We start from the raw sequence: 13,463 nt of genomic DNA, 5'->3' as shown, positions 1-13,463 counted from the left end.
TTTTTATTTCTTACGTGTTAATTATTTTTGGGTTTTACATAAGCCGAAGAATAATATTTTTATAATCTAAGAACTTACTAATTTAAAAATAATATTTTAATAATCTAAGAACTTACTAATTTAAAAATAATATTTTAATAATCTAAGAACTTACTAATTTAAAAAATAATATTTTTATAATCTAAGAATTTACTAATTTAAAAATAATAATTTCATAATGTTCGTTTTTCTTTTTTCCCCCCTTTTATACCATTTCTCCCTTCTGAAAGATTTATTAATAATATTTACTAATCATAAAAATAAAGAATATTAATTGTTTTTTGATAATGATGACTTGCTAAATTAACAAAAAAAATTACAAAGAATACACAAAATTAAAAGTTATATGACAATGAATACGCAAATTTCAAGACAAATGTACAACAAAATATATTGTATGCCATCTTTAAAATTATATAGGCAATCTCCTTTGCATTTTGCAGTTTCAACCTAAGATCTGGTCAAGGAATTTTTAGCTGACAACAGAGGGTAAATTATTTTTTTAATTTTTAAGAAGCTCCAATAAGAACTTTACAACTGGATTCTTCTTCAAACCCACCATTAAATCTATTACCTAATGTAGATGGTAATTAAATATTTTTGTTGAATAAAATTAAAATAAATATAGATGATTTAAAAATAATGGATGCTGTATATCGCAACTATATCCTTTTAACATTTTTCCTTTTCAAGAAAAATGTGGATATAGTCGGATACCTTGGCCTTTATGGCTTTAGTATCCCTAAGGCTTTATTGACAAAATCAAATTTTTGGTGATGTAATATATAAGAGAGAAAACGAATTTTCACAGAAATATATATATTAAGAAAATAACAATAATGAAGTTAAAACACATTATAATGAGTATTTATAGAAATAAATATCGTCGGATGAATCGTTCTTAAGTGTTTGATTATTGTTCTAAAATTTTTGATTTTGTTGCTTGCCTTTAGAGTAAGTCGTGGCTTATTATACTGATTTGTTCCAGTTCGTAAGTAATTGTGCTAGATTGAAGAGAGAGTCCGGATATCAGCGAGGGGGTTGTGTCTATTGAGGGGACTGTTTCTTCGCCGAATAGGGAGACTTCCTCATCTTGGAGGAGCATGTGTCCTGTAAGTGGAGCGCCTTCGAAGAGGGCGAGGCTGTCGTTGTTTCCGATCCATAATCTAGATGGTTCGTCCGCCGGGTTTTCATCAGTGGGAATCCAACGAATATTTTGAGATAGTGTGGTAAAATGCGGCAGTCCGAGCTTGGATAATATGCTGGTTATTATTATCTCCAGAGATGGTGATCTTGACCCGCCTTTCCTGAGGGTGTAATAGGTGACCGTGGAGTCTGTCAGGATAATGGGAATTTGACCATCTTTGTCCAATGCTAATAGGGCTCCCACACCCGCGGCCAGGATTTCTTTACCATTAATGTGCTGAATGGCATGCATAGGGACGTTGAGTAGTAACGCTGCTTCGGTGTAAGAAACAGACATGTCCTGGTATCCCCAGAAGGATATACCGATGTGGCTGTCCGAAGCATCTGTGTAAACCGGGTTGGATGCTGGGTATCGAATCTGAGGAGGATACTTTAGGGCTTCAATGATCATTTCCGCTTTTCTGAATGCTAAGTAGGTATCTACTAACGGAGTCATTTGGCTGTTCATCATTGTGGTGTAAAAGGGGGAGAAGAGCCTTGACATTCCCGTGATGGTATAAGCGAAATGGTTGACAACCCCGAGGACTTTGGCTGCTAGAAGTCTGCCTATTTCGAGGTGTTGATAGGCATGTTGTCTAAAGATACTAAGGCATCTTTCTAACCTGCGTCTAGTGTTGTTGTCCGCACTAAGGGTTTTGTTATGCAGGTCGATAGGGACTCCTAGGTAGGTTATGAACGGCGTTGGGTCAAGTACCGATTTTTCCAGTGATATTTCGAGGCCCCATCCTTCAAGGGTACACCGGAGGGATCTCGTAGACCATTTGACGTCAAATTCTGATTCGCCGTAAATTAGGATGTCATCTAGGTAAACGTTGTAGGATGCTCTTCTTACCGTTTTTGCGCAAGCATCGAGGATGATTGACTGTAGGCAGTATGGGCTAAAGGACGCTCCCATGGGTAATACTTTGTACGCATAGTATTTGTTATCGATCTTGAACCCGAAGAATTTCCTTACTTGATGAGCTAATGGAATTGAGAAGAAGGCTGATTTTATGTCAATTTTGCATGCGAATTTGGCCTTGTGTAGGTTGACTGACATCAGCGGGATCGACTTCAGTTTGAACGGGTAGTGCAAGAAGTTTTTGGACGTCTCCGAGAAGTCACTGATCACTCTGGGGCTTCCATTAGCTTTAGGAATAACGTACAAAGGTGAGCATAGTTGCGTGGAGTCAGTTTCCACTATGACATTAGCCGTTAGCATTTGTTGTACAATATCTTTGTATCGGCTGGATATTGCATGGCTATGTCTATGCGTGTAGTAGTGCCCTGAGTTGTTTGCAATTTTGAGGGGGTCTAACCGGGGTCTAAAGCCCCGGTTGGCTACACGTCTTGTGAAGTTCGACATTAGTGGCCCGGGTGTGAGCCTGGCGGTGCTGATGTCGAGTTGTGGGCGCTCTCGGAGTTGCTCGTCCGTGAAGGTCACATGAGTGTCAAGATTGGCTATTCCATTAAGAATATCCGGAAGGTTGGGCACTGTAGTTGACCCCACCTGGGGCATACCAGTATCCTCTTCGGCACTGTAGATAGAATCGACAAGGCCGGAGATGATGGACGCTTCCTCGGGGGCTCCACTGCTGTTAGAATTCCAAGATGCCGTCGATGCATTTGGGATCCACCATTCAGGTATGCCTGAATCTTCCGAACGGAAGGAAGGAGTGTCGGACTCCGTTGCAGCTGGTTGACTGGCAGATATTAGTTCGGGTATGGACGGAATGTGATTATTGTTATTGTTATTTTCTTCGTCCGAACTAATACCTTCATCAGGAGAAAACAGTTGATGCCTCAATTCCCTTAGGTAGAGATTTACCCTTTTAAGCCAGTCGGGGAATTGCACTGCTTCTGCTCTTCGGACCGGAGGACCGTTGTCCGGATTCGTGACTTCCGTTAGATCATGAATGAGTGGCCCTAAAAAGGGCCTTTGGGTATTAGGGGGGGGAAAGTGGAAGAAGAAGGGAGAAATAGCGTATTAGTGTCACGGCTGGGGTGTCTATTTTCTTTTCTTACCCCTGGTGGAGGCCGTCTCCTTCCTGGCGGGTCTCCTTTGGTAGGATGTTGAGGGCCCTCCGCGGGCCCTTGCTCGAAAGGGATCTCTGGCTAATTTGATTTCCTCTGAGTCTAGGAATTTCTCTTGGTATGACATATCATTTAGTCTGGCAGTATCCCAGCCCCAATGGATGGCTAGGCCTAAGATCCTGACCCTTTTTGTCATTGAGTCAACTATTCCTGGTTCCGTGTTGATCGTAATCTGGTCAACTACTTCTTTAATATGCTTGAGCTCGTGTCTATCACGTTCGCTAGCTTTGCAGCGAGGTTCTAAGAGATCGGTACACACTCCCGCCCAATTTCTTTGTAATTTAGCCACTTTTTCTTCTATAGTAAGTGGTACGGGCGGTGGTCTTGGCAACGGAATAGATGGCACTGGTGCGGGAGACGGAGGCCTGCTCCTTGGCGGAACGTATGGTGTTGACGTCATGTTGTTCCTTGATGGCGATCTTTCCCGGTTGGCCTGTTCCATGGCTTGCATACGCGTTGACATGTTCTGCATTTGTTGCGAGATGGTCAATATAGCTTGCGTAAGAGCTGTTGTGTTATCCGGTGGATTGATGGATAACGAGTTATCGGGAGTGAGGATTATGGTGAAAATATACAATAAATTAATATAGATATATTACTAAAGGTCTATATATCAATGGTCAGGGAAAGTCCTTCCTCTTTTACAATAATCATCTATATCATACCCCCTCCCCTTCAGAAATTTATCACTTTTTGTGAATATCATTTTAAACTAATAAAAAATATTCCCTTTAGTCCTCTTCCCCCCCCCCTCCCCCACTCCCTGACCCTCAAAAATGTATAGATATATTTTAAACAATAATTCGAAAAAAGAATGTAAAAGTTGATATATTTTTATATAACTATTCATCATAATTTTTACATTTTTGGAAAAAAGCATTTATATATATAAAAAGTGAACCAAAAATGTTTTTTAATAAATGGAATATAAGCCAAAAGACAAAAGTGAAATGTATTATAATTATTAATAATAGATCCATAAAATTACTAAATAATATAATGTATCAAATATAATTTTTTATAAAGCGAGTAATTTTAATTTATTTATCTTAATAAAAGTAAAATATAATTATAAAACTATTGATAAAATTAAATCATAAATTAAAAAAAATATTAAAGCACAATACAAACCGTGGAATATTATATGTCGTAGATTTACAGTATATCTAATTATCAAATGACAATCAAGTAATTTTTACCAATATAAGAATTATATATTTTACAGAAAACTATAAAATATTGATAAGGACATCAGAAAATATCTTTTAAAGACATTGTGGGATGAATAATATGAAGATTAAATTTAAATATCATTTTTACTAAAATTAAAAACATCAGTTTAGACAACCATGGCAGACTCGACCATATTATAGCAACCAAAGATTTAACAACCAAAATAACTATCATTTTCCATGACAAAACTGATATGTTCGCGGCCACGACCGCGGGCTGTTCTATCGGGGGATAGGGAGAAGGATCGGTAGAATTCGAGGGACCGGGATTTTCTGGTAGGTTGACGTTGAGTTTTAACTTAGTCATCATCGGGTAATTTTAGTAATTTAATTTATTGTTAAAATATCACAATTTACCAAAGAATAAAACTTTCAGAATTTTATTTAACACAAAAAAAAATCAGTAAAATAATTCAAAGTATCCATAATAAAGGTATTAACCTTTTATAATATATCAAACAAAGAAAAAAAATAACATGTTGTTATATAATATCGCGATACAATCATTCTTGAAACTGGTCAGAACCAGTTTCAAATACAATATAAAAATAAGGTATAATATCAATATAAAAAAAAGGACGATGGGAAAACAAAAGAAACAAGTGGAGAAAAACTTAAAGAAATAAGTTATACGGGAAAAGAGGGAAGGGGGGAGGTAGAACATAACAAAAACCATGACAGATTTCATGATCAAAATAGATGAGAAACTTCATCAGAACACAACAAAAGAGAACCTAGTTGGGGTTCCTTTAGAGGGTGGAATGTTAAACATGGATATATATATATAATTATTTACTGGTTATATAGCGCAAATTTTTGTATGTCGCATTCATTTTATTCACAACTGTTAACTTAATGATATAATTTTCTTTATACTAAAATGATATTAACTTCACTTAATAGTTTTATTTAAATTATTTAATAGATTTGTTTTTATATATAAAGAATAAATTTATTGTATTTTTTTAGTCAAAATAGATTTAATAAATAAAAATTTCAAATTATCTTTTAAATCTTGTCTAACTCCCTACCAACCTTAACAATAATTTAATTATAAAATATGTATGGTTCAATTAACATTAATTTTAACAATAGATTTTCAATTTTGATATTTTTCACATTTAATATGATTATAATTAAAAAACATATCTTGAAATATATTGTTTTTTATATCTAGATATATTTGAAATTATCTTTAACAACTCTGGACTTTTATCACAATCCTTTGTTTAATATTAAAATTTATTTAAAAAATTAAATTTAAAAACTTATTCAAACTTAGATTTCCCCTATCAAAAGACATCACTTTTTGTTTAAAATGTATTTGCTTTAAAAATAAATATAGAGAATGGTCAACGATGTAAAACCTGTAAAATATGCTAATCTAATAATAATGATACTTTACCCACCTTTTCTAATCATATTTAACAATAATTTGGCATCATATAACCATGTAATTGCAAAAAGGTTAATCATTATATTTTTTTTAATGAAATTAGGCAATTAGTCTAATTACATAAGCTTTTTAAACGGTCATTTTTTAAAGTTTTTTAACAAACAAAATTAAATTAACGAATAGAATTTTTCTTTATTTAAAAAATAGCGATTGTTGCTGTATCCACATTTTGCTAACAATTAAAAAATAGCAAAAAATTTACAAAAATTCTCAAGCTTATTCTTTTAATAGGCAACTACATTAATTCTGGCTATTTCTCAAGCACATGGTTTTAAGATGATTTTAACAAAGGTATCAAGAATATAATTTACTCTATTTCTCATAGTATTCAGAACAAAACAGTTTGCGTATGAGATATGATTTAGGCTTCTCAGAGAACTATTTTTGTTTCTAACGCTTGATTACATGAGCCAAAAATATTCTTACAAATCACACTTTTATACATAAAAAATATTTAATAAAACCATGGGGTAGCCAGGATTTTCTTAAGTGGGGGATTAAAAGATTACTGGGGGTTTCGCCCCCAGACCTCATTTTGGGCGGGTCTTCGGCCCGCTTTTGCCCGGCTTTCTGCCGGGTTACCTTAGTCTATATATAGTCATTAAATTTTTTTTACGAGATAGGAGGTTAATTTAAATAAAAAAAATAAACCTGGAACAAATATGAAATATATTTTTTATTTATTTATATAAAATATAATAAATTACTTGTATATAAATTATTATAAAAGTATGGTAATAATTTATTCCTAACAAGTATAAGAAATTTATTTATAAAAAGTAAGTAAACATATAATTGAATTCCTCTATTATATAGAATTATTACAAAATACTAGGTAAAATTCCACTTTTGCAGATATATTTGACAGTTAGAGAATATATTAGAATTAATATTTTAACAAATTTTACTAATCACTTGATAATAAATATAGCAACAATATGCATTCAATTATTTAACGCCATCTTTTTATTTAATTAAATAAAAAATGATATTTAAAATTAATCTTTATATTATTCAGCCCACAATGTCTTTAAAAGATATTTTATGATGTCCTTATCAATATTTTATAGTTTTCTGTATAATATATAATTCACTATATTAGTAAAAATGACTTGATTGTCATATGATAATTGATAAAATTAGATATACTGTAATTCTACGACATATAATATTCTACTGTTTGTATTGTGCTTTAATTTTTTTAATTTAATTTATGATTTAATCAATAGTTTTATAATTATATTTTACTTTTATTAAGATAAATAAATTTAAATTACTCACTTTATAAAAAACTATATTTGATATATTATATTATTTAGTAATTTTATGGATCTATTATTAATAATTATAATACATTTCGCTTTTGTCTTAAGAATCATCTTTGGCTTATATTCAATTTCTTAAAAAAATTTTTGGTTCACTTTTTATTTATATTAATACTTTTTTTCCAAAAATGTATAAATTATGATGAATAGTTTTATAAAAAATATCAACTTTTACATTCTTTCTTTCAAATTATTGTTTAAGATATAAGCATACATTTTTAAGGATCAGGGAGTGGGGGGACGACTAAGGGCGATATTTTTTATTAGCTTGAAATAATATACACAAAAAGTGATAAATTTCTGAAGGGGGGATTTCCCCTTGCCCCCCCCCTTGGCTACGCCTATGAATAAAACCTATGGTAGCTTTTTCAACGTACTATTTTTCCTTATAATAATCATTACATTCTGGGTGATAGTGGTCGATAATTTGGATCATTGCGTTTTTTAAATAAAAAAAATTATAGTTGGTAATTTGATTTGGTATGTTAAAAAAACTTAAAAACGATCGTTTAAAAAAGCTCATATAATTAGGCTAAATCCATACTTTCATTAAAAAAATATAATGAATAACTTTTTGCAATTAAGTGATTATAAAATCAGAATGTATGATGATGCCAATTATTGTTAAATATGATAAAAGAGAGTGAAATATTATTATTCGATTAGTAAATTTGTTGCCGGCTTTACATTTTTGACCATTTTACTTGACTCCAGATACGGTAATGGGATCGGGGAAACGGATAGGAGAAATAATAGCATACAGATCTCAGCTAGCCTTTTCGGTTCCCGCTCATCCTTAGACCACTGCTAAATTACTAGTGACAACCACCAACGAAAAGACCTCTAAGTGAAAATGATTTATAAGCATAATCAGGCTATATATATATTTTTAACATTTATTTATTTTTTACAAAATTATAAGATAAATTTTACGCAATTTAGATATCAAAAAATATATCCGTCCAGTTAATTACCAATACGGACTTTGTATTATCACAAAATATTATATTAATATCATATTAATTTTAACTACACATCTACAAAGTAGTTTTATATTTTCATATTGTGATGGTATATATTATTGATTTATTTATCAAGAGAATTATTAAGTTATATATTTTTGTGTCCAATAATTGCAATTTGCTATTATATGAGGTATATTTATTTTGAAAACTTTATAAAATTTTAAATAATTTAAGTAATCTTATTTTATAATTTGAAAAGTAAACACTAGATAATACGAATATATTACTTATTTATAATATTGATTAAATAATATAAATATTCGCGCAAAATAATAAACAAAAAAATATAAACAATACTTGAAAATAATGGTAAACATTCCCCAAAAATTGATTATTATACATGTTATTATACCATGCACCCTCTCGTTAAATCTCAGTTAACCTCAGAGGTCGTTCCAGATATTTATTCTAATTCAGCCGCTGAGATATCAATCAATGCCACCAGCCTGGTTATTTAAGCCCAGGTGATACTGCGGGATAAAATGTGTCTCACCCTGGTTTCAGCACAAAAAGTTAAGCTCCCACTGATGAAGACTGACTCTCCACATACTAATCTTCGCCATTACAAACCTGGGCCATAGGGTTTAATGTTTTTAACACAACCTGGGTCGCTAACCCTCTCACCTCTTCATATTCCACCAAACTACCACGAGTATATATATTTTTTATTTTCAAAATCAAAGAAATCTATGTGTATCCGCTCCCTCGCTTGAGTAACTTTTAACCATTTACTTCCCTTGTCCTTACAGGGCATACTGACCCAATACACATTTCACAACTCTTGCATATGTTTTCTATCTCTTTATTTATCCCAGGACACCACACATATTTACACCATTGCTTCCACGCTTTAATTCTTATCAACTCGTATTTCAATGTGGCCCCGTTCTTCCCACATTATTGGCCCCACTTCTAGATTTTCCTGTTATCGTTAGAATCAGCACTTTTTCATTCATCTCTTCCATCTCTTCGCGTCTTAACTCTTCCAAATATTCTCCAGCTTCATATCTAGATAAAATATCCTGTATTCCCTTTCGCCTATATCTCACTTGCACATCAAAACTGCCCAGAAGCAGCAACCACCACTGTAATCTAGTCCAAAACATCACTCTTTATTGTTCTATCGAACAAGATACACAAACAACTTGTGATAGGTATATATATATATAAATCTACGCCCTATCACATATTCTCGGCACTTCGTTAATCCAAATATAATAATCATCGCACCTGTTTCATAACTGAGTATCTCATTTCAGCCGCTCTAAAAATTCTTGAGAAAAATTAAACTGGTCTTTCTAACCCATCTAAACAAAGGAATAATGATCCCTTTACCACTTCATTCGAGGAATTTACTGCCAAAAACACTTAAAATTCATTATTAAAATAGGCTCCATTCTTATTTTACATTTCAAAACTTCAAGTGCCTTCTCTTGTTCCTCTTTATACTTAAATCGTTTTTATTCTTTAACAATTTATACAATGGCATCGCTACGTGTGCAAAACACTTCACAAATCGGTGATAATAATTAATAATTTACTATCCCTAGAAAGGTCTGCATCTCCAATTTAATATTTGACTTAGCCTAGTAGTTATTCCCAATTTAGTGTCCCAAATGCACCTTATCAAAAGTTTTTTGATATTTATTCATTAATTTTAATCCTTTCTGTACCTTGACAATTTTTAATTCCACCTCTTTATTTTGCAACTACATATTTTTAGGTTAATCCATTCTCTACAACTCCTTTCACATGTTTTTCTCCCACAAATTTTCTTTCATATTCATCTGCTCTACCGTCCGTTCCTTTCGCGACTATTTTTTTATATTATGGCAACACGATTTTACCCAGAAATTTTTTCTCCACCTAAATCTCAACTTTCTTCTTTTTCTTCCTAAAATTGCAATGGTTTTTACAAATCCTTATTTCCTCCCCATGATCTCTCTCAGGCGCGTAGCCAGTAATATTATAGGGGGGGGGGGGGGTAATAATTTTTTTTATATTGAAATGATATTTTTTGGAGCATTTTAGTTTTAGAACTAATCATATAAAATTTATTGAAACCAATTATATTTGTAAATATGATAATTTTGAACACATAATAAAATATTAAAAACAAAATATTATGAGCTAATATAAAACGGTTAAAAAATATTATAGCTATATAAACCAGAATGTAAACAATAAAATATAAAATTAAACATTTATTAATGATTTAAGTTAGTCAAAATATCGTTTATGTTTATAAATTAACATTTAATCATTTATGCGATTGCGCTAATTTTTTAATAATTTATTCTGTATTGGGGATTAGATCTCGATGGGTAAAGCTAGTCCATTTAATCAATTTTAAGATGCCGTAATTTTGATATAGGTTTTTACTCTGTAATTAAAAGGTCCTCTCATTTGTGCTTGTACTAATTGGTATCATTGCCAAATAATACAATAACTTACATAATTTGGAAAACTTATAATATATATTTTAAATTATACGATACTTAGTTGAATTTCTTGGAGGATTATCTATAAAAATGAATTTTTCATTCATACCATTTAAATTCTGAAATTAATTGGCCTTCAGATACATTTATATCCTATGAATAACATTTAGTTAAATATTTAATTTTTCAATACCAAGATTTGATATATTCTCAGATCAGAAGTTATAAGCTATGGTATTTCTAAATTGAATAGAGCCAAATGATATTAAATCGTTCATTGATTTGAGTCAAAACTAAATTCAAAAGTGGAATAAAAAAAGTTATTTTATGGTAATTCTCAATTGTGTCAAGTTAATATTGGAACGATTTGTTTATCGGCAAAAGTTGAGGCTTGTGAATCTCAAAATCATATAATTTCACCTTCACCACAATAACCCCATAAACCTCGAGAAACTCAATATAGATAAAATCTCTTAGTTTTCTAAATTGTAATATAATAATATTCGCGATTCTCATAACTTCAGCAAATCCATAAAATTGTTGCTATTAAATAATTTATTAATACATTCCAATGAAAAAAATTGACAGTCATATTAAATCTAATAATGTATCAGTTTCAGGTTATATATCTGTTTGAGGTGATCCTGATATTTCTCCAAGAGCATACAAAATAGACTCTTCTAGATCCAAAAAATGCTGTAACAGCTTTATATCGAAGGCGTTATCTTGTCGTGCATTTTGCAGTTTTTTTTAGCCAGAAGCACAAAAAATCGAAGAAATAATTATATTCATCAAATTTTGTCTTGAATATCTGAAAATTTCATACACTCTAGAAATTTTCTAATTATAGTTATTAGAAAAAATTAAATAGAATTATTTTCTTATATCCATTAGTAATTAAGGTTTAAAAAATGCAAGAAAATTAGCTTTAAATTTGCTACGGGAGGAGGGGGGATTCCCTTCTCCTGTGACTATGCGCCTGATTTCTCTATTTTCCTTTACCACCCCCCCCCCCCTCTTAATATTACCCCCAGTATTCCCTCCGATTTCTCTACCTTACCAAAATTATCTATCTCCTTGGGTTGCGAAGCCATCTCCATCCCTTCCATATTTCGACTAAATAAAAATCCATTGCAATGTTGGTGCTAATACATATACTAAATGACTTTCAAAATACTGCCCAATAGTTTGTCATATTAAAATGAATAGAATAAATAATAAATTTTCTTAACTTTATTTATTGTCTTCAGGAAAAAGTAATTATTTTTACAAATTTAAAAAAAATAAAATAATAAGAAAAACATCGTTAAAAACATACTCACATAAAGAAATACATTATAATCGAAGAATTTGTTATGAATTCTGAAAGAAAGATTATATCTATAACTGGAATATTTTTAAACGTTACACTGCCCAACGTAATTTGTTCCGTTTTCTCAGACAATACGGGACTATATTACCATATTTCCCACATTCGAAACACTTCGTTTCCCTATAATTTCTTATCGTGTGCTCTTGCTTTTCACATCACTTTAGAATCCTTCTTGAGCATCGAAATTGGATATCATCTCTATTCGCCTTCCTTGCGAATTCTTAATTAATGTATGCCGACCATTTATTTTTGTCATCCCTTTATGGTTTGCTCATTCCTTTATTTTCCAACTCCATGTCCTCATTATCGGTTCATCCTAACTCTTGCACTGGTAATCACGTTACCTTTCCCATTACATCTTCTCTATTATGCCCTTCAATGGTCTATGAATTAAATTTTACATCCATATTAATAATATAATTAATACCTCAAATATTATACTAGACCTCCCAGTACTTCGCAAACTTTTCATCTCCACTTTATAAAGATTTACTATAAAATAAATATTTTTATTATTTGTAATGTCAAGTAAAATACCTAATTAAGTACATATGAATTAAGATTATTTATCATAGCTATTTTATGTATAATTTTTTTAAATCCATCGCTTTTAATTTTATTTATCCACGCTATTTCGCGTTTGCTCTAATTAAATTTGTTTAAAAATTTAACTTCACGTTAATTCAACACTTTAAATACTATTTATCAGAGTTATTTAATGTTTCAATATTTTAAATATAATTTATAGTCGCGTTTCAAAACTTTTAATATTATTTATCAATACTATTTGCTTTAAATTCATTACTTAAATTATATAGCAACACTATTTATTGTATAGATAATTTTTCAACACTTAAATTTATATCCCGAAACACTAGTCACAGCACCAATTTTCTAAATATAGTCCAGGTTCGGAGACTCTAACGCGATAATTCAAATATTAAATTTATTTCCTATGATTTCTTCAATCAGAAATAAATCTTCGTTGATTAATTAGAATGATTTAATTATATTATTAAATTGATGAGGAATAATAAATAACAATAATACTGGTTGTAATAATTAAACAGCAATTTTTTATCTAGGAAGTAATGTAACATAGTAAATGTAATATGTTGTATATGTAAAAAAATTACAAAAAATTAAATTATAATTTACATGTAAATGATATTCTATGAAACATAATATATTCCTTAAATAATTTAATGCATTTTTTTTCTACTTTTAAAAGCTATTATATGGTAGTTATATATATGGTTATAAGAAAAAAGGTTTGCTATTAGTATAATATTTA

The sequence above is a fragment of the Gordionus sp. m RMFG-2023 genome, chromosome 2, assembly GCF_954871325.1.
Source record: "Gordionus sp. m RMFG-2023 chromosome 2, tfGorSpeb1-WG-v2, whole genome shotgun sequence".
Taxonomy (NCBI): Eukaryota; Metazoa; Nematomorpha; class Gordioida; order Chordodea; family Parachordodidae; genus Gordionus; species Gordionus sp. m RMFG-2023.
Note: the sequence above shows the minus strand (reverse complement) of the source record.